Genomic DNA, 21,020 nt, shown 5'->3' with positions numbered 1-21,020 from the left:
TTTGGGGTGCAGGGGCTTGGGGGGAAATTTAAGGTTGCAGAGTGTGGGGTGCACAGGACTGGGGCACAGGATTTGGGGGTGCGGGGGTTCAGGGTTCAGGATTTGGAGGTGTGGAGTTTTGGGGTGCAGGGTATGGGGGTGTAGGGCTGGGGCTGCAGGCTTTGGGGGGAAGAATATTGGGGTGCATGGTTTAGGGGCACAGGGGCTTGGGGGGAACGATTTGGGGCTGCAGGGTTTGAAGTGCAGGGTTTAAGGGGGCAGGGTTTGAAGTGCAAGGTTCGGTGGTTCGGGATTCTGGGGTGCTGGGATTTGAGGTGAAGGATCTGGGGGTGCAGGATTTAGAGGTGCAGGATCTGAGGATGCAGGATCTGGGGAGCAGGACCTTGGGGAGCAGCACCTTGGGGTGAGGGTTCGGGGTGCAGGGTTTGAGGGTGCAGGGTTTCGGGGTGCAGGGTTCGGGGTGCAGGGTTTGAGGGTGCAGGGTTTCGGGGTGCAGGGTTCCCGTGTTCAGGGAGTGTGGCTGCCAGGTTTGGGGGCACAATTTGCAGGTGCAGGGTTTGAAGGTTCAGGACTTGAGGCTGCAGGATGTGGGGGTTCAAGGTTTGGGGTGCAGGGTTTGGGGGTGGATGATTAGGGGGTGCAGACTTTGGAATTCAGGATCTTGGGGTGCAGGGGTCTGCACTGAAGGGTTTGGTAGAGTAGGATATGGGGGTGCAGGACTTTAGGGTGGGGTTTGGGGGTGCAGGGTTCATGTGTTCAGGAACTGGGGGTGCAGGGTTTGAGGGCTTTGGGTGCCGAGTTTGGGAGTTCAGGGTTTGGGGTGCAGGATTTTTGGCAGGAGGATCTGAGGGTGCAGGATCTGGGGGGGAGGATTTGGGGTTTCAGGGTTCAGGGATGCATTGGTTTGAAGTGCGGGATCTGGGGTGCCCTATTTTGGGGTGCAGAGTCTTGCAGGAAGGATCTGGGGGTGCAAGAATTGGGTGAGCAGGATATGGGGGTGTAGGGTTTTAGGGTGAAGGGCTTGGGGGTGAAGGTCTTAGGGGACAAAATGGGAGGGCAAAGGGTTTGGAGGAGCAGGATTTGGGGGTGCAGGATTTGGGGGTGCAGGATTTGAGTATGGCGTGTGGGGAGGCAGGATTGGGGGGGCTGCATTTGGGGTGCAGGATTTGAGGGTTCAGTGCTTACAGTATCTGGATCTGGGGGTGCAGTTTTTGGAGGTGCAGTTTGGGTGAGAAGGATCTGGGGATGCAGGATTTGGGGGTGCAGGGTTTGGGGGTGCAGGGTGTTGAGGTGTAGGGTTTGGGGGGCAGGATCTGGGGGTGTGGGATTTAGGGGTGTAGGGTTGGGGGTGAAGGGTTTGGGGGACAGAATTTTGAGGTGAAGGGTTTGTCAGTACAGGGTCTTGGGGTGAGGGGGTTTGGGGTGAAGGGTTGGGTAGGGCAGGATTTGGGGGTGCAGGACTATGGGCTGAGGGTTTGGGGTTGCAGGGTTCACATGTTCAGGAACCAGGGTTGCAGGGTTTTGGGGTGCAGGGTTGGGGGAATATTTGAGGTACAGGATTTGGGGTGTAGGGTTTGGAGGTGGAAGAATTTGGAGGTTCGTGGTTGGGGCACGCAGAGTTAGGGGCTGCAGGATCTGGGGTGCAGGGTTTGGGGGGCACTGTTTTGGGGGGAAGGATTTGTCGGATACAGGGTTTAAGGCTTTAGGATTTGGAGATGTAAAATTTTGGGGTGCAGGAGGTGCAGGGTCTGGGGTTGCAGGATTTGGGGTGCAGTGTGTGGGGGTGCAAGATCTTGGGGTGTACAAGCTTTGGGTGTGGGATTTGAAGGAAAATTATTTGGGGGTGCAGGGACTGGGGGTGTAGGGTTTTGGGGTTGCTGTGTTTGGAGATTTGTGACTTGGGTGTCAAGGATTTGGGGTGCAGGGTTTGAAGTGCAGGGCTAAAGGGGGCAGGATTTGGAGGTGCAAGATTTGGTGGTCTGGGGTACTGGGGTGCAGGGTTTTGGGGTGCGGGATTTCGGGGTGCAGGTTTCACGTCTTTAGGAACTGGGCGGGGAGGGTTTCTTGGTGCGGACTTTTGAGTGCAAGTTTGAGGGGCCTTGATTTTGGGGTGCATGGTTTGGGGGGCAGGATTCCGGGTGTAAGGTTTTGAGGTGCAGGACTTGGGGGTGCAGGTTTCACACGTTAAGGAACTGGGGCTGCAGAGGTTGGGGGTGCAGCGTTGTGGGCTGCAGGGTTGAAGGGTGCAGGATTTAGGGGTACAGGTTTTGGGGGTGCAGGAGCTGGGGGTGCAGACTGTAGGGATCAGAATTTGGGGGTGCAGGGTTCTGGGGTGCAGGATCTGGGTGAGCAGGCTGTTGGGGTACAGAACCTTGTAGTTCAGTGTTTAGAGGCAGGATTTGGGGGTGCAGGGTTTGGGGTGAGGGGTTCAGGTGTTCAGCACCTGGGGGTGCAGGACCTGAGGGTTGGAGGATTTGGGGGTGCAGGAATTTGGGGGTGCAGGGATATGGGTGCAACTTGTGGGGTGCAAGGTTTTGGGTATAGGGTTTTGGGGTGCAGAGTTTTGGGGGGGAGGATTGGGGGAGCAGGGTTTTGGGGTGCAAGGTTCAGTGGTGCAGGGTTCTGGGGGTGCAGGGTTTAGCGCCAGAATTGGGGGTGCAGGGTTTGGGATTGCAGGGTGTTGGGGGAAGGATCTGGGGGTACAAGATTGGGGGTAGCAGGGTTTTGGGGAGCAGGGTTTCGGGGTCAGGCTTTAGGGGGACAGGGTTTGGGGGGCAGGGTTGGGAGGGATGATTTGGGGGTGCAGGGTTTAGGGCAGCAGGATTTTGGGGTGAAGGGGTTTGGGCTGAAGGGTGGGTAGGACAGGATTTGGGGGTGCAGGATTTTAGGATGCAACTTGTGGGGGCAGGATTTGGGGTACAGGAGGTTGGGGGTGCAGGGTTTGGGGTGTAGGATTTAGTGGAGCAGGGACTGGGGGTGAAGGTCTTGTGGAGGCAGAATTGGGGGTGCAGATTTTGGGTGTTCAGGACCTGGGGGTGCAGGATTTGGGGATGTAGGTTTTGGGGGGTAGATTTTGGGGTGCTGGGTTCGGGACATGGGTCTGGAGGATTTGGGGGTGCAGGGTTAAGGGGTTTAGGATTTTGGGGTGCACAGTTTAGGGTGCACGTTCTGGGCCTGTATGATTTGAGAGTGCAGGGCTTTGGGGTACAGGATTTGGGGTGCAGGGTTTTGGGGTCAGGATCTGGGGGTGCAGGGTGTTGGGGAGAAGGATTTGGGGGTGCAGCATTTTGAAGTGCAGGGTTTGGAGGAGGGAGGTTTTGGGGGTGAAAGATTTGGTGGTTCAGGTTTTGGGGGTGCAGTGTTAAGGGGGTGGAAGTTTAGGGGTGCAGGGTTTGGGGGTTCAGGATTTGGGGGTGCAGGGTATCGGAGGGAAGGATCTGGGGCTTCAGGATTTGGGGGTGTACCGTTTGGGGGTGCAGGGTTTAGAAGTCAGGTCTAAGAGTGCAGGGTTTGGGGTGCAGAGTGTGGGGTGCATAGGACTGGAGCACAGGATTTGGAGGTGTGGAGTTTTGGGGTGCAGGGGTTGGGGGTGAAGGATTTGAGTCTGCAGGGTGGTGGGGGAAGGATTTGGGGGTGAGAAATTTGGGGTGCAGGATTTGGGGGTGCAGAGTTTTGGGAGGCAAGGATCTGGGGCTGCAGGATTTGGGGGTTCAGTGTTTAGGGCAGCACAACCTCGGGGTGCAGGGGTTTGCAGTGAAAGGTTTGGTAGGCAGGATTTGGGGTGCAGGATTCTGGGGTGCTGGGTTTGGGGTACAGGATTTGGTGTTGCAGGGATGGGGTTGAAGGGCTTGGGTTTCCAGGCCTTTGAGGTGCAGGATTTGGAGGTGCAAGGTTTGGGAGGGAATTCTTTGGGGTGCAGGGTTTGGGGTTCCAGGAGGTGGGGGAAGGACCTTGGGGTGTAGGGTTTGGGGGGGCAGGGTTTTGGGGGAAGGATTTGGGGGTGCAGGGTTTTGAAGTGCAGCGTTTCAGGGGAGCATGATTTTGGGGGTGCACATGTGGGGTCCAGGTTTGGGGGGTGCAGAGTTTGTGAATGGAGGATTTTGGGGTGCAGGGTTTGGGACTGCCTAATTTGGGGGTGCAGTGTTTGGGTGTTCAGGACCTGGGGGTGCTGCGTTTGGGAATGCAGGCTTTGGGGGTGCAGGGCTCAGGATTTGGGAGGGCAGGATTAGGGGGTGTGAGATTTCAGGGTTTAGGGGTGCAAAGTTTGGTAGGGCTGAATTTAGGGGTGCAGGATTTGGGGTGTAGGGTTTGGTGCTGTGAGATTTGGGGGTGCAGGGTTTGGGGGTGCAAGATTTGAGGGTGCAAGGTTTGGGTGTTCAAGATTTAGGGGAGCAGGATCTTGGGATGCAGGGTTTGGGGGTGCAGGGCTTTTGGGTGAGGGATTTAGGGTTCAGGCTTAGGGGTGCAGGGTTTGGGGGTGCAGGGTGTTGGGGAAGGATTTGGGGGTACAGGGTTTGGAGGTGCAGTCGTTCAGGGATCAGGGTTTGGGGGGCAGAATTTGGGGTGCAGGGTTTGGGATGGCAGGATTAGGGGGAGCAAGACTGTGGGGTGCAGGGGTTTGGGGTGAAGGGTTTGGTAGGGCACGATTTGGGGTGCAGGCTTTAGGAAGGAAGGAAGGAAAGAAGGATCTGGAGGTGCAGGATTTGGTGTGCAGGGTTTAGGGGTGCAGGATTTAAGGGTGCGGGGGTTTGGGTGAAGGGCTTGGTAGGGCAGGAATTTGGGGTGCAGGGTTTGGGGGTGCAGGGTTGTGAAGTGCAGAGATTTGCAGGTGCAAGATCTGGGATTGTAGGGTTTGGGGGTGTAGGATCCGGGGAGCAGGGTTTGGGGTGCAGAACCTTGTTGTTCAGGGTTTAGAGGCAGGATTTGGGGGTGCAGGGCTTTGGGGTGAGGAGTTGCGGGTGCAGGGTTCAGGACTTGGGGGTTGCAGGATTTGGGGGTGCAGGGTTGGGTAAGGAAGGATCTGAGGGCGCAGGGTTTGAAGTTTCAGGACTTGGGGTGCAGGATTTGGGGGTACAGGATTAATGGGTGTAGGGTGTTTGGGGAAAGGATTTGGGGGTGCAGGGTTTTGAAGTGCAGGGTTTAAAGGGGCAGGATATGGGGTGAACGATTTGGGGGTGCACATTTTTGGGGTGTGCAAGATTTGAGAGTGCAGGGATTTGGGGTGAGCGATTTCAGGGTGCCAGGTTTGGGGGGGAAGGATCTGCGGGTGCAGGGTTTGTCAGTGCATTGATTGGGGGTCAGAATTTGGGGGTGCAGGGTTTGTGGGGTAGGATTTTGGGTGCAGGGTTTGGGGAGCAGGATCTGGGGGTGATGGAATTGGTTGAAAGGTTTCGTGGTGCCGGCTTTGGGGGAGCAGAGTTCAGGGGTGCAAGGTTTTGGGGGACAGGTTTGGACATAAAAGATTCGGGGGCGAATGGTTTGGGGGAACGATTTGGGGGTGCAGGATTTGGGGGTGCAGGATTTGGTATTACAGGTTTTGGGGAATCATGGCTTGGGAGGAAGGATTTAGGGGTGCAGGGTTTCAAGATGCAGGATTTGGGGTGCAGTATTTGGGGTTGCAGGTTTGGGGGTGCAAGTTGTGGGGCGGCAGGATATCGGGTATAGGGTTCTGGGCTGCAGGGTTTGGGGGTGCAGGATTTCAACGTGCAGGGTTCTGGGGTGCAGTATCTGGGGGTCCAGGGTTTGGCAGTGCATTGGCTTTGGGGGTTGAAGGATTTGGGGGTGCAGGGTTTAGGAATGCAGGATTTGGGGGTGCAGGATTTGGGGGTGCAGAGTTAGGGGGCAGGATTTTCAGTGCAGGGCTTCAGGGCACAGAACTTGGTGGTGCAGGATCTGGGGGTGCAGGTTTGCGGTGGGGAATTTGGGGGTGCAGGGTGATGAGGAAGGATCTGGGGGTGCAATATTTGGGCTTTAAGGGCTTAGGGGGGCAGGATCTGGCAGTGCAGAGTTTGGGGACAGGATCTGGGGGTGCAGCGATTGGGGTTACAGGTTTTGGGGGTGCAGTGTTAAGGGGTGGAGGCTTAGAGGTGCAAGATTTGGGGGTGCAGAGTTTTCGTGTGTCTGATTTGGGGGTGCAGGGTCTGGGGGTGCAAGATCCTGGAATTCAGGATCTGGGGGTTCAGGATTTGGGGCTGCAGGGTATGGGAGGGAAGGATCTGGGGCTTCAGGATTTGGGGGTGCACTGTTTGGGGGTGCAGGGTTTAGAAGTCAGGTCTAAGAGTGCAGCGTTTGGGGTGCAGGGGCTTGGGGGGAAATTTAAGGTTGCAGAGTGTGGGGTGCACAGGACTGGGGCACAGGATTTGGGGGTGCGAGGTTTCAGGGTTCAGGATTTGGAGGTGTGGAGTTTTGGGGTGCAGGGGATGGGGGTGAAGGATTTGAGGCTGCAGGGTGGTGGGGGGAGGATTTGGGGGTGAGAGATTTGGGGTGCAGGATGTGGGGGTGCAGAGTTTTGGGAGGCAGGGATCTGGGGCTGCAGGATTTGGGGGTTCAGTGTTTAGGGCAGCACAACCTCGGGGTGCAGGGGTTTGCAGTGAAAGGTTTGGTAGGCAGGATTTGGGGTGCAGGATTCTGGGGTGCTGGGTTTGGGGCACAGGATTTGGTGTTGCAGGGATGGGGTTGAAGGGCTTGGGTTTCCAGGCCTTTGAGGTGCAGGATTTGGAGGTGCAAGGTTTGGGAGGGAATTCTTTGGGGTGCAGGGTTTGGGGTTCCAGGAGGTGGGGGAAGGACCTTGGGGTGTAGGGTTTGGGGGGCAGGGTTTTGGGGGAAGGATTTAGGGGTGCAGGGTTTTGAAGTGCAGCGTTTCAGGGGGGCATGGTTTTGGGGGTGCACATGTGGGGGTCCAGGTTTGGGGGGTGCAGAGTTTGTGAATGGAGGATTTTGGGGTGCTGGGTTTGGGACTGCCTAATTTGGGGGTGCAGTGTTTGGGTGTTCAGGACCTGGGGGTGCTGCGTTTGGGAATGCAGGCTTTGGGGGTGCAGGGCTCAGGATTTGGGAGGGCAGGATTAGGGGGTGTGAGATTTCAGGGTTTAGGGGTGCAAAGCTTGGTAGGGCTGAATTATAGGGGTGCAGGATTTGGGGGGCAGGGTTTGGTGCTGCAGGATTTCGGGGGGCAGGGTTTGGGGGCTTAAGGTTAGGATGTTCAAGATTTAGGGGAGCAGGATCTTGGGGTGCAGGGTTTGGGGGTGCAGGGCTTTTGGGTGAGGGATTTAGGGTTCAGGCTTAGGGGTGCAGGGTTTGGGGGTGCAGGGTGTTGGGGAAGGATTTGGGGGTACAGGGTTTGGAGGTGCAGTGTTTCAGGGATCGGGGTTTGGGGGGCAGAATTTGGGGTGCAGGGTTTGGGATGGCAGGATTAGGGGGAGCAAGACTGTGGGGTGCAGGGGTTTGGGGTGAAGGGTTTGGTAGGGCACGATTTGGGGTGCAGGCTTTAGGAAGGAAGGAAGGAAAGAAGGATCTGGAGGTGCAGGATTTGGTGTGCAGGGTTTAGGGGTGCAGGATTTAAGGGTGCGGGGGTTTGGGTGAAGGGCTTGGTAGGGCAGGAATTTGGGGTGCAGGGTTTGGGGGTGCAGGGTGTTTTGGGAACGATCTGGGGGTACAGGGTTTGGGGTGCTGGGTTTGGGGGTTAAAGGATTTGCGGGGGCAGGGTTCAGGTGTTCAGGACCTGGGCGTGCAGGCTTTGCGGGTTCAAGGTTCCAGGTGCATTGTTTGGGGGGAGAGGACTTGGGGGTGCAGAGTTTTGGGGTGCAGGGCTTGTGAGAGAGGAATCGGGGGTGCAGGATTTGGGGGTTCAGGGTTTAGGGTAGCAGGATCTTGGGGTGCAGGATATGGGGGTGCAGTGTTTTGGGGGTCAGGATCTGGGGGTGCATGATTTGGGGGCTCAGGGTTTGGGGATGAAGGGTCTTGGGGTGCTGGGCTTTGGGCTGCAGTGTTGGGGGGCAGGTTTTGGGGTGCAGGGTTTGGGGGCAGGTTTTGCGTGTTCAGGAACTGGGGATGCAGGATTTTGCGTTGAAGGGCTCTGGGGTGCCGGGGTTGGCCTGCAGGGATTGGGGTGCAGTATTTTGGGGTGCAGGGGTTTGGGGTTCAGGACCTGGGGGTGCAGGGTCTTAGGGAACCGGATTTCAGGGGTGCAGGATTTAAGGGGTGCAGGGGCTTTGGGAGAGGGATTTGGGCTTCAGGGTCTGAGGGGTGCAGGGTTTGGTGGGGAAGGGTTTGGGGTGCCTGGTTTAGGGTTGCAGGATCTGGGGTGCAGGGTTTGGAGGTGCCAGGGTTTTGGGGGGCAGGATATAGGGGTGCAGGATTTGAGGGTGCAGGGTTGTGGAGTGCAGAGATTTGCAGGTGCAAGATCTGGGATTGTAGGGTTTTGGGGTGCAGGTTTTGGGGAGGAAGGATTTGGGGTGCAGGGTTTAAAGGTTCACGATCTGGAGGTGCAGCGTTTTGGGGTGCAGGGTTATGGGGCTACAGGTTTTGGGAGGGAAGGGTCTGGGGGTGCAGGGTGCAGGGATCACAGTATGGGGGTGCAGGATTCTGGGGTGCAGGATCTGGGGAGCAGGATATGGGGGATATCACCCCAAACCTGCCCCGCAGACACGGCACCCAAAATCCTGCACCCCAAAATACTCTTCTCAAACCCGCACCCCAGATCCTGACCCCAAGCCCTGCACCAAAACCCTGCCCCTCAATCCTTCACCCCAAATCCTCCACCCCCGATCCTGTCTTCCCAAATCCTGCACCCCCAAATTCGGCCCTACCAAACTCTGCACCCCTAAACCCTACAACTGAAACCTTGCACCCCCTAATCCTGCCCTCCCTACCTTCCTGAACCCCGAAACGTGCACCCCAAACCCTGCATTCCCAAATCCTTCCGTCCTATACCCTACACCCCTAAACCTGCCCCCAAACCCTGCACCCCAAAGAATTCCCTCCCAAACCTTGCACCTCCAAATCCTGCACCTCAAAGGCCTGGAAACCCAAGCCCTTCAACCCCATCCCTGCAACAGCAAATCCTGTACCCCAAACCCAGCACCCCAGAATCCTGCACCCCAAATCCTGCCTACCAAACCTTTCACTGCAAACCCCTGCACCCCAAGATTGTGCTGCCCTAAACACTGAACCCCCAAATCCTGCAGCCCCAGATCCTGACCCCAAGCCCTGTACCAAAACCCTGCCCCTCAATCCTGCACCCCCAAATCCTCCACCCCCGATCCTGTCTTCCCAAACCCTGCACCCCAAATCCTGCCCCCCCAGCTTGCACTCTGCACCCCCAAACCGTGCACTCCCAATCCCTGAACGCCCAAGTCCTGCACCCCCACGTCCTTAGCGCCCAAAATGTGCACCCCAGATCCTCCCCACCCAGTCCTGCACCCCTAATATTCCACCCTCTAATAATGCACCCCTAAGCCTCGCACCCTGAAAGCTGCACCCCCAGGTCCTGAGTCCCCAAACCCTGCACCCCCAAATCCCGCGCCTTTAAATCCTGTCCTCCTAAAACCCAGGACCCCCATAATTTGCCTCCCCAAACCCTGCTCCCCAAAACCCTGCACCCCCAAACCCAGCACCCCCAGGTCCTGAACACCCAAACCCTGCACCCCAAAACCCTGCACCCCCAAAGGCAGCACCCCCAGGTCCTGAACACGCAAACTCTGCACCCCAAACCCTGCCATCCCAAACCCTGCACCCATAATTCTGCCTCCCAGACCCTGATCCCTGAAACACTCCACCTCCAAACCCTGCACCCCCAAATCGTTCCCCAACACCCTGCACCCCCTAACCCTGAACCCCAAATACCAAAACCCTGCACCCCAAAATCCTGCAAGGTTTGGTAACCTTGCACCCTCAAATATTGCACTCCCCAAACCTGCATCCCGAAAGCATTCCTGCCCAAATTCTGTACCCTAAGATCCTGCACCCTAAAACCCTGCACCCCCAAAATCCTTCTCCCCAACCCTGCACCCCCAAAAACTCCGCCCCCACAACCTGAACCCCCAAACCCTGTACTAAAACCTGCAACCACAGACCTGGCACGCCCAAACTCTGCACCCCAAATCCTCCCTCCCCAAAACCTGCACCCCAAAACCGTACAAGCCCAGATCTTGCACCCCTAAATCTCTGCACTCCACAACCCTGCACCCTCAAATCCTGCACCCCTATATCCTGCCCCCAAACCCCTGCACCTCCAAACCCTTGACCCCCAAATCCTGCAACCCTAAGCCAGGCACCCCCAAACCCTTCCCCACCAAACCCTGCACCCCCAATTCCTCCATCCCCACGTCATGAACCCCCAAACCCTGCTCCCCAAAACTCTGCACCCCCAAACCCTGAATTCCCAGGCCCTGCACCCCAAACTTAGCTGTCAAAACTGTGCACCCAAAATTCTGCCCCCACCGAACCCTAACCCTGGCTCCCCAAACACTGCCCCCCAAACCCTGCTTCCCGTTATCCTCCAACCCCACAGCCCAAATCCCCAGAACCAGCAACCCCAAAACCCTGTACCCCCATCCCTGCACCCCAAATCATTTTCCTTCAAATCCTACCTGCAAAACTTGTACACCCCAAGATCCTGCACCCCCAAACCCTGTGCCCCAAACACTGCACCCCCAAACCCTGCCCTTCTAGATCCTGCACCCCAATACCCTGCCCCCCCAGGTTCTGAACCCCCAAAACCTGCTCCCCAAACCCTACCCCCCTAAACTGTCCACCCCCAAACTCTGCCCTACCGAGCCCTCCACCCCAAACCCCTGCACCCCAAGATCCTGCTGCCCTAAACCCTGCACCCCCTTATCATCCTTCCCTAAACCCTGCACCCCAAACCCTGCACCCCAAACCACTGCACCCCAAACCTGACACCCCAGAACGCTGCAACGCCACATCCTGCCCCCTTAAACTGCACACCCCCGAATTCTGCACCCTAAAGTCCTGCACCCCAAAGCATGCCCTACCAAAACTTTGTACCCCAAACCCTGCAGCCCCAAACCCTGCACCTCCAACCCTGCACCCCCAAACCCTGCACCCCAAATCCTGCACTCCAAAATCATACACCCTGAAACACTGAAACCCCAAATCCTACCCCTCAAACACTGCACCCCAAATCCTTCCTCCAGAACACTGCAGCCCTAAACCCTGCACCCTAAATCCCTGCAGCCCCAAATCCCGTCTAACCTTGGACCCCCAAAACCTGCACCCCTAGATCCATCCCCCCAAGTGAATGCACCCCCAGAACCTGAACCCCCAGATGCTGCTGCCCCATACCCAGCACCCCAAACTCTGCACCTGGAAATCCTGTACTCTCATAACCCTGCACCTCAAATAATTCCCTCCACCCTGCACCCCCAAAACCTGTAACCCCAGACGCTGCACCCCCAGGTCCTGTCCCCAAACTCTGCACTGCCAGATCCTGCCCCCCGTAACCCTTAAAGCCCAAATATTGCACCCCCAGATCCTTCCTCAACACCCTGTACCCCCAAATTCCCCACCCAAAACCTGCAGCCCCAAACCCTGCACCCCCAAATCCTGACCCCCCAGATAATGCCCCCAAAACCCTGAATCCCCAATCCTGCACCCCAAAACCCTGAACCCCAAAATACTGCACCCCTAAATTCTGCACCCCAAACCCTGCAGACCAACCCCGGCACCCCGACGCCCTGCACCCCCAGTTCCTGTCAATGGAAACCCCAAACCCTGCAGCCCAAATCACTTTCCTTCAAATCCCACACCCAAAACTCATACACCCCAAGATGCTGCACCCCAAAACCCTGCCCCCTAAACTTTGTACCCCACACTCTGCCCCCAAACCCTACACCCCAAAACCTGCAGTCCCAAACCCTGCACCCGAAAACTCTACACCCCCAAATCCTTCACCCCAAAATCCTGCCCTACCAAGCCCTGCACCCTCAGATTCTGCACCCCAAAACCTTCACCCCAAAACCTTCACTGCAAACCTTTCACCCCAAACCCTTCACCTGCAGCTCTGTCCCCCAAACCCTTCAACCCCCAACCCTACACCCCCAAATCCTCCACCCCAAAACCCTGTACCCCAAAACCCTTTACCCTAAAAGCTGCACCAGCAGATCCTTCCCCCAACTCCCTGCACCCCCAATTCCTGCCCCACCAGACCCTGCACCCCCAACCCTGCTCCTCTGTTCCTGCTCTCCACAAACCTGCACCCCAAATCCTGCAACCCCAAACGCTGCACCCCCAAATCCCACCTTCCACAACCGTGCACCCAAAAACCCTGCACCCTGCAAACCCTGCACCCCAGTACTCCAGCGCACCAAATCTTGCACCTGCAAATCCTGTCCCCTTCAAACCCCTGTACCCCCAAATCCTGCACCCAAACCCTGTACCCCCAAATCCTTGACACCCACAACCCGAATCTCCAAAAGCTGCAACCCCAAACCCTGCCCCCCCAAACCCTGCCCCCCTGAACCCTGCACCCCAGATCCTGCACCACTGAACTCTCATCCCCAAATCCCTTAACTCTCAAAAGCTGCACCCCCAGACCCTGTAGCACCAAATCAGGCCCCCCAAAACCCTGCAGCCCCACACGCCTTGCACCCCCAAATCCTGCACTACCTGATCCTCCACCCCCATAGCACTGCACCCCAAAATCCTGCCCTACCAACCCTTCACCCCAAACCCTTCACGTCGAAATTCTATTCCCCAAACCCTTCACCCTCCAACCCTACACCCTAAATCCCGCACCCCCAATTCTGCACCAGAAAATCCTGAACCCCCAGATCTTGAACCAACAGATCCTTCCCCCAAATCCTGCACCCCCAAACCTTCACCCCCAAATCCTCCACCCCGCAACCCTGCACCGCAAACCCCTTTACCCTAAAGCCTGCACCAGCAAATCCTTCCCCCAACACCCTGCACCCCCAATTCCTGCCCACCAAACCCTGCACCCCCTAACCCTGAACCCCAAATCCCTCACCCAAAACCCATGCACCCCTCAAATCTTGCACCCCCTAACCCTGAACCCCAAATCCCTCACCCGAACACCCTGCACCCCCAAAGCCTGCACCCCCTAACTCTGAACCTCCAATCCCTCACTCAAAATCCCTGCACCCCACAACACCCTGCACCCATAAATCCTGTACCCCCAGATCTTGCACCCAACACCCTGCCCCCCAGAACCCTGAACCTCCAAACTCAGCCCTACCAAACCTTCACCCTAAAATCCTGCACACTAAAATCCTTCTCCCCAACCCCCAACCCTGCACACCCAAATCCTGCACCCCAAAACCCAGCACCACAGAACCCTTTGCCCCAAAGGCCTGCACCCCAAAATTCCTGCCACCCTAGACCCTGAACCCCCAAACCCTGCACTCTAAATCCTGCTCTCTAAACCCTTCGCCCCAAAACCCTGCGCCCTCAAATCCTGCCTCCCAAAAATGTACATCCCGAACCCTGAACCCCAAACCCTGCACCCCAAGATCCTGCCCTACCAAACCCTGCACCCAAAGTCCCTGCTACCCTAAACCCTGCACCCCCAAATCCTTGCCCCCCAATCCTGCTGCCCAAAAGTCGGCTCCTCTAAATCCTGCACCCCAATATCCTGCCCCTCCAAAACCCTACACCCCCTAAACCCTGCACCCCAAATCTGCACCCCCAAACCCTGCACTCCCCAATCCTTCATCCCCAAGGCCGTCACCCCTCAAATGCTGCACCCCTGAAATCCTGTTCCCTGAGACCCTGCACCCCCAGGTCCTGAAACCCAAACCCCTGCACCCCAAAATACTGCACCCCAACCCCTGCAGGCCAACCCCGGCACCCCAGAGCCCTTCAACGCAAAATCCCGCACCCCCAGTTCCTGAACACGCAAAACCTGCCCCCCAAACCCTGCACCCCAAAACCTTGCACCACAAATCATTTTCCTTCAAATCCCACACCCAAAACTCGTACACCCCAAGATCCTGCACCCCAAAACCCTGCCCCCTAAACTTTGTACCCCCAAACCCTGCCCCCCAAACCCTGCACCCCAAAATCTACAGTCCCAAACCATGCACCCCAAAATACTGCACTCCAAAATCCTGCACGCCCAGATTTTACACTCCCAAACCCTTCACCCCCAAAACATTCACCTCCTAACACTGAGCCCCCAAATCCTGCACCCCCAAATCCTGCCTCATCAAGCCCTGTACCCTGAAGCCGTGCATCCCAAAAGCCTGCACTGTAAATCCTGCCCCCCAAACCTGCACCCCAAAATTGTCCCCCATACAACCTTAACCCCCCCAATCCTGAATCCCCCTAATCCTGCACCCCAGATCCTTGCCCCCAAGCCCTTCACCCCCAAACCTGGCATCCCAAACCCTGCCCCCCAAATATCTCGCCCCCAGATCCTTCCCCCAAACCATTTCCCCCGAATCTTGTAGGTCCAAACCCATCCCCCAAACCCCTGAACTCTGCTCCTCCAAACCTTGTCACCCAAATCCATCACCCCCAGATCCTGCTCCCCAAAACCTGCACCCAAAATTGTGCCCCACGAACCCTGCACCCCCAAATTCTGACCCCCAATCAATGCACTGACAAACCCTGCACCCGCAGATCCTTCCCCCCCCAACCCGGCACCCTGAAATCCCTCACCCCAAATCCCTGCACTCTCAAATCTTGCATCCTCACAAAATGTGCACCCCAAGTTCTACCCCCAGACACCCTGCCCCCATTAATCCTGTACCCCCAAATCCTGCACCCCCAAGTGCTGAAACTTCAAACACTGCACATTCAAAGCCTTCCTTGCCCTGCCCTGCACCCCCAAATCCTGCAACCCCCTAAATCCTCCGACCCCCAGGTCCTGGAGCCCTGAACCCTGCACCCCAACCCCTCACCCCAAAGCCCTGCACCCCCAAATCCTGCCTCTAAACCCTGAACAACAAGGTTCTGCACCCCAAGCCCTGTTCGCTGATATCCTGCACCCCAAACCCTGTACCCCCAAATTCTGATCCCTGCACCCCCAGATCCTGCACCCCAAGATCCTGCTACCGTAAACCCTGCAACCCCAGGTCTTCCTTCCTTCCTTCCTTCCTTCCTTCCTTCCTTCCTTCCTTCCTTCCTTCCTTCCTTCCTTCCTTCCTTCCTTCCTTCCTTCCTTCCTTCCTTCCTTCCTTCCTTCCTTCCTTCCTTCCTTCCTTCCTTCCTTTTTTTCCCCAATCCTGCCCCCCCAAATCCTGCCCTACCATGCTCTTCACCCCAAGCCCCTGCACCCCAAATTCCTGTTACCCTCAACCCTGAAACCCCAAATCCTGCCCCCAGATCCTGCAGCCCCACAGCGAGCACCTCAAAATCAAGTCCCCCCAAAACCTGCACTGAAAACACTGCAGCCCCAGATCCAGCATCCCCAGATCCTGCACCCTCAGATGCTCCTGCCAAAAACCCTGCACCCCAAACCCTGAACTCCCAAACTCTGCACCCAGAGCCCTGCACCCTCAAATCCTGCACCCCTAACCCTGAACACACGAACCCTGCACCCCAAACCTCACCCGAAAGTCCTGCACCCCCAGACCCTGCTCTACCAAACCCTTCACTGCAGACCCCTGCACCCCAAGATCCTGAATTCCAAAGTCTCCACCCCGTGATCATCCATCCCCAAACCCTGCACCCCCAAATCCTTCACCTCAAAACCCGGCACCCCAGAATCCCGAACCACCAAATCTTGCACCCCCAAATCCTGCCCCCTCAAACCCTGCACTTCAAAACCCTGCAGCCCCAAATTGTCCCCCCCAAGCCCCTGTACCCCTAAACCATGCACCCCATTATTCTTTCCCTCAAACCCTTCACCCCCCAGCCGTACAACCCCAAGTCCTGCACCCTAAATCCTACATCCCCAAACCCTGGACCCCCAAATCTGGTCCCCCAACAATGCACCCCCAAACCCTGCACCCCAAATCCTGCCCCCCAGCTTGCACTCTGCACCCCCAAACCGTGCACTCCCAATCCCTGAACGCCCAAGTCCTGCACCCCCACGTCCTTAACGCCCAAAATGTGCACCCCAGATCCTCCCCACCCAGTCCTGCACCCCTAATATTCCACCCTCTAATAATGCACCCCTAAGCCTCGCACCCTGAAAGCTGCATCCCCAGGTCCTGAGTCCCCAAACCCTGCACCCCCAAATCCCGCGCCTTTAAATCCTGTCCTCCTAAAACCCAGGACCCCCATAATTTGCCTCCCTAAACCCTGCTCCCCAAACCACTGCACCCCCAATGCAGCACCCCCAGGTCCTGAACACCCAAACCCTGCACCCCCAAACCCTGCACCCCCAAACACAGCACCCCGAAAGAATTCCCTCCCAAACCTTGCACCTCCAAATCCTGCACCTCCAAGGCCTGGAAACCCAAGCCCTTCAACCCCATCCCTGCAACACCAAATCCTGTGCCCCAAAACCGAGCACCCCAGAATCCTGCACCCCAAATCCTGCCCTACCAAACCTTTCACTGCAAACTCCTGCACCCCAAGATTGTGCTGCCCTAAACAATGAACCCCCAAATCCTGCAGCCCCAGGTCCTTGCCTCCCAAAACTCTGCACCCCCAAATGCTGCACCCCAAATCTCTCACCCCCAAATCCTTCCGCACAGAGTCCCAGAATGTCAGGGGTTGGAAGGGACCTGGAAAGCTCATCCGGTGCAATCCCCCCGTGGAGCAGGAACACCCAGCTGAGGTGACACAGGAAGGCCTGTACCCCACCACCCTGCACCCCCAAATCCTTCACCCCCAAACCCTGCCCCCCAAAACTCCACCCCTCCACATCCTGAACCCTGAAACCCCGCACCCCCAAATCCTCTGCCCCAATGCTCTGCACCCTTAACACTCTGCAACCTTAAACTTCCCCCCAAACCCTGAACTCTGAAACTCTGCACCCCAAAACCCTGATCCCCCAAATTCTTTCCCAAACACTGCACCCTTGATTCCTGCACCCCCAGTTCCTGAACTCATGAAACCTGCACCCCCAAACCCCTGCACCCCAAACCCTGCACTCTTAGACCTGACTTCTAAACCCTGCACCCCCAAACGGTGCACCCCCAAATCCTGAAGCCCCAGATCCTTCCCTCCCATACCCTGCACCCCCACATCCTGAACCCCCAAATCCTGAACTCCAGAATCTTGCACCCCCAGACCCTGTACCCCCAAATCAGGCCCCAAAAACCCTGCACTCCCAACCCTGCACCCCCAAATCCTGCACCTCTAATCCTCCACCCCCTTAACACTGCACCCCCAAAACCTGCACCACCATATCTTGCACCCTCAAAACCTGAAGCACCAAACCTTGCACCTCCAAAACCTCCCTCCTCCAAACCCTGCCCTTCAAAATGCTGCACCCCGAATCCTTCTCCCCAACACCCTGCACCCCCAGATCCTGACCCCAAAACCCTGCACCCCAAATCCTGTACCCCAAAGCCCTGCACTCTCAAATCATACACACCCAAAACGTGTGCACCCTAAACCGTGCACCCCAAAATCCTAAACCCCTTAACCCTGCACCCTCAAATCCTCCAGACCCATGTCCCGAACCCAGCACCCCAAAATCTACCCCCCAAAACCTACATCCCCAAATAATGCACCCCCAGGTCCTGAACACCCAAAATCTGCACCCCCAAACCCTTAACTCCCAAAACCTGCACCCCCAATTCTGCCTCCCCAGGATCTGCAACTCAATCCCTGCTCCACTAAATCCTGCACCCACAAACCCTGGACCCCCAATCCCCTGTACCCCAAATCCTGAACCCCACAAGTTGCACCCTAAAATCCTGCACCCCAAATCCTGTCCTACCCAACCCTTCACCCCAAACCCCTTCACCCCAAGATCCTGCTGAACTAAACCCTGCACCCCCAAATCATCCCTCCCAGCCCTGCCCCCCAAACCCTGTCCCCCTAAAGCCTGACCCCGAAACCCTGCTCCCCAAAACCCTGCTACCCCAAACCTTGTACCCTCAGATCCTGCACCCAATATCCTGCAATCCCAAACAATGCACCCCCATATTCTGATCCCTACAACCTGCACCCCCAGATCCTTATCTCCCAAACCCTGCACCCCCAAATCCTCCAGCCCCACGTACCGATCTCCCAAACCCTGCACCCCACAACCCTGCACCCCACAACCCCTTCACCCCCAAATCCTGCACCCCCAGCCCTACCCCCAAAACTTTCCACCCCCAAATCCTGCCCTACCAAGCCCCCCACCCCAAACCCCTGCACCCCAAGATCCTGCTCCCCTAAACCCTGCACCCCCATATCCTCCTTCCCCAAACCCTGCACCCCAAAACACTGCACTCCAAACCACTGCACCCCTAAATCCTGCAACCCCAAATCCTGGCCCCCAAACCCGGCACCCCAAACTCCTGCACCCAAAGACCCTACTGCCCTACACCCTGAACCCCCAAAACCTGCACCCCTGGAACCTGCAACCCCAGACCCTGTAGCCCCAAATCAGGCCCCGCAAAATCCTGCTCCCCCGGCCTTGCACCCCCAAATCCTGCACCACCTAATCCTCCAACCCCCTAACCCCTTCTCCCCAGAGCCCATTGTGAACCATGGGGGACCCCCTTGTCACTGGGGACCCATTGTGACACCATGGGGACCTCCCCTTGTCCTCAGGGACCATTGTGACATCCTGGGGACCCCCCTTTGTCCCAGGGCCCCTTGTGGCACCATGGGGACCCCCTTTGTCCCCAGGGAAAGTTGTGACATCCCAGCACCACCCATTGCCCCCAGGGCCCATGGTGACATCCCAGGACCCCCCATTGTCCCCAAGGCCCATTGTGACATTCAGGGGACCCCACTTTCTCCCCAAGGTCGATGGTGACACCCTGGAACACAGTTTCAAACAGACTGTCTCCACACAAACAGGCACCTGTCTGCAGGTATCCTAGATCTTGATTCTTGAACTTGAGGAAACACGCGTCTGAGCAAAACTCCCAAACGCTTCCAGGAAAGACACAGGCTCTCCCACAAGCACACAAGTGTTTGCCCTCAGCTATAGATCAGGGACAAGCTTGTGAAGAGATGCCCTGCTATTCTTTCGCCTTATGGCATCATGTGTTTCGTTTCTCTTGGAGATCGATTGTTAAACGTCTTTCCTCGGGCGACTGTGAAGCATTTGCCAGCGGAGGAGAAGTAGCACGGAGCAGCATTCAGTACTGCCTACGAGTGTCTTTGCTACCCTACTAGCGGAGCTCCAAGAACAGGCACACATCTTCAGGTACCTTCCAAATGTGGATTCCCCTGCAGCCCCGTAGGCGGGCGTACAGTACGCCAACCATCAACGGACGTTTTTCCCCTCAAGCCTGTCAGGACGTTGCTCGTCCGTCTTTCCCTCAATAGATGGGAGTAGGCGCGCTTGCGGATGTGTGCGTGTGTGTGGCCACGCGTTTGCTTAGGCATCGGTGTGTGAAAAGGTAGGTGCTTTTCTCTAGCTGCGTGTGCGTGCACGTGGTGCTGGGTGCACATCCCTGGGTGCTCGTGGAAAGAAAGGGACTCCCAGGCGTGTGGAGCGACGGGGAGAAAGAGCGGGCGCTGAGGAACACAGTTTCAAGCAGACTATCTCCACACAAACAGGCACCTGTCTGCAGAAGCACGAACGTCTTGGCGTTCAAGCACATGGCAGAAACAAGGTGTGAACAGATGAGCTGCTGCTATTTTCTCCGTTCGGCATGCTTCGTTGTAGCTCTCTTGCCGGTCGCCGGCTTAGCGGCTTGCTTTGCGCGACTAGGTCTGCGGAGAGAAGGAGATAGCGCCGGAAACCTTGCCTTTTGCCTTCTTCGGCGCTGGAACCTGGTTGCTGCGCCTTCTCTTTGTCCATGTGCACACACACGATTCCTCAGCGAAAACCATGCAGAAACCTTTCCACGAGCACCCAGGGATGTGCACCCAGCACCACGTGCACGCACACGCAGCTAGAGAAAAGCACCTACCTTTTCACACACTGATGCCTAAGCAAACGCGTGGCCACACACACGCACACATCCGCAAGCGCGCCTACTCCCATCTATTGAGGGAAAGACGGACGAGCAACGTCCTGACAGGCTTGAGGGGAAAAACGTCCGTTGATGGTTGGCGTACTGCACGCCCGCCTACGGGGCTGCAGGGGAATCCACATTTGGAAGGTACCTGAAGATGTGTGCCTGTTCTTGGAGCTCCGCTAGTAGGGTAGCAAAGACACTCGTAGGCAGTACTGAATGCTGCTCCGTGCTACTTCTCCTCCGCTGGCAAATGCTTCACAGTCGCCCGAGGAAAGACGTTTAACAATCGATCTCCAAGAGAAACGAAACACATGATGCCATAAGGCGAAAGAATAGCAGGGCATCTCTTCACAAGCTTGTCCCTGATCTATAGCTGAGGGCAAACACTTGTGTGCTTGTGGGAGAGCCTGTGTCTTTCCTGGAAGCGTTTGGGAGTTTTGCTCAGACGCGTGTTTCCTCAAGTTCAAGAATCAAGATCTAGGATACCTGCAGACAGGTGCCTGTTTGTGTGGAGACAGTCTGTTTGAAACTGTGTTCCTCAGCGCCCGCTCTTTCTCCCCGTCGCTCCACACGCCTGGGAGTCCCTTTCTTTCTCTCCACAAGCACGTGTGTTGACTTCGTCGCACATGTGCATCTGCACAAGCGTTGAGCTCAGCAGAGTGTGTCTCTTGACACTTGATGTGCGTTGGCTGTGTCTGCGTGCTCCAGTGAAGAGAGAAACGGGAAATCATCTTGGTAGAGGCAACAAAGCAAAAGCGAGGCAGGATTGACATCTGCTCAACAGAGACGGATTCCCTGCGCTGACACAGTTCACAGTTACACGAGAAGCAATCTGAGCGCTCCATCGACCGGAGACGTGTTTCCCAAGAGGTCGTTTAGCGAGTGAACAGCAGTGTGCGCGACTTTCAGGAGTGTGCCTGGAAAGTGCCAGAATCAGCAGAGCACCTGTGCAAAAGCTGCTGCCTCTGTGACCGCACTGAGGCACGTTCGCGTGTCTGCGAGTATATAGACGGCTCT

This window comes from Patagioenas fasciata, unplaced genomic scaffold (assembly GCF_037038585.1).
Source record: "Patagioenas fasciata isolate bPatFas1 unplaced genomic scaffold, bPatFas1.hap1 Unplaced_1, whole genome shotgun sequence".
NCBI classification, from domain to species: Eukaryota; Metazoa; Chordata; class Aves; order Columbiformes; family Columbidae; genus Patagioenas; species Patagioenas fasciata.
The sequence above is the reverse complement of the archived record's forward strand: the minus strand, read 5'-3'. Positions refer to the sequence as shown.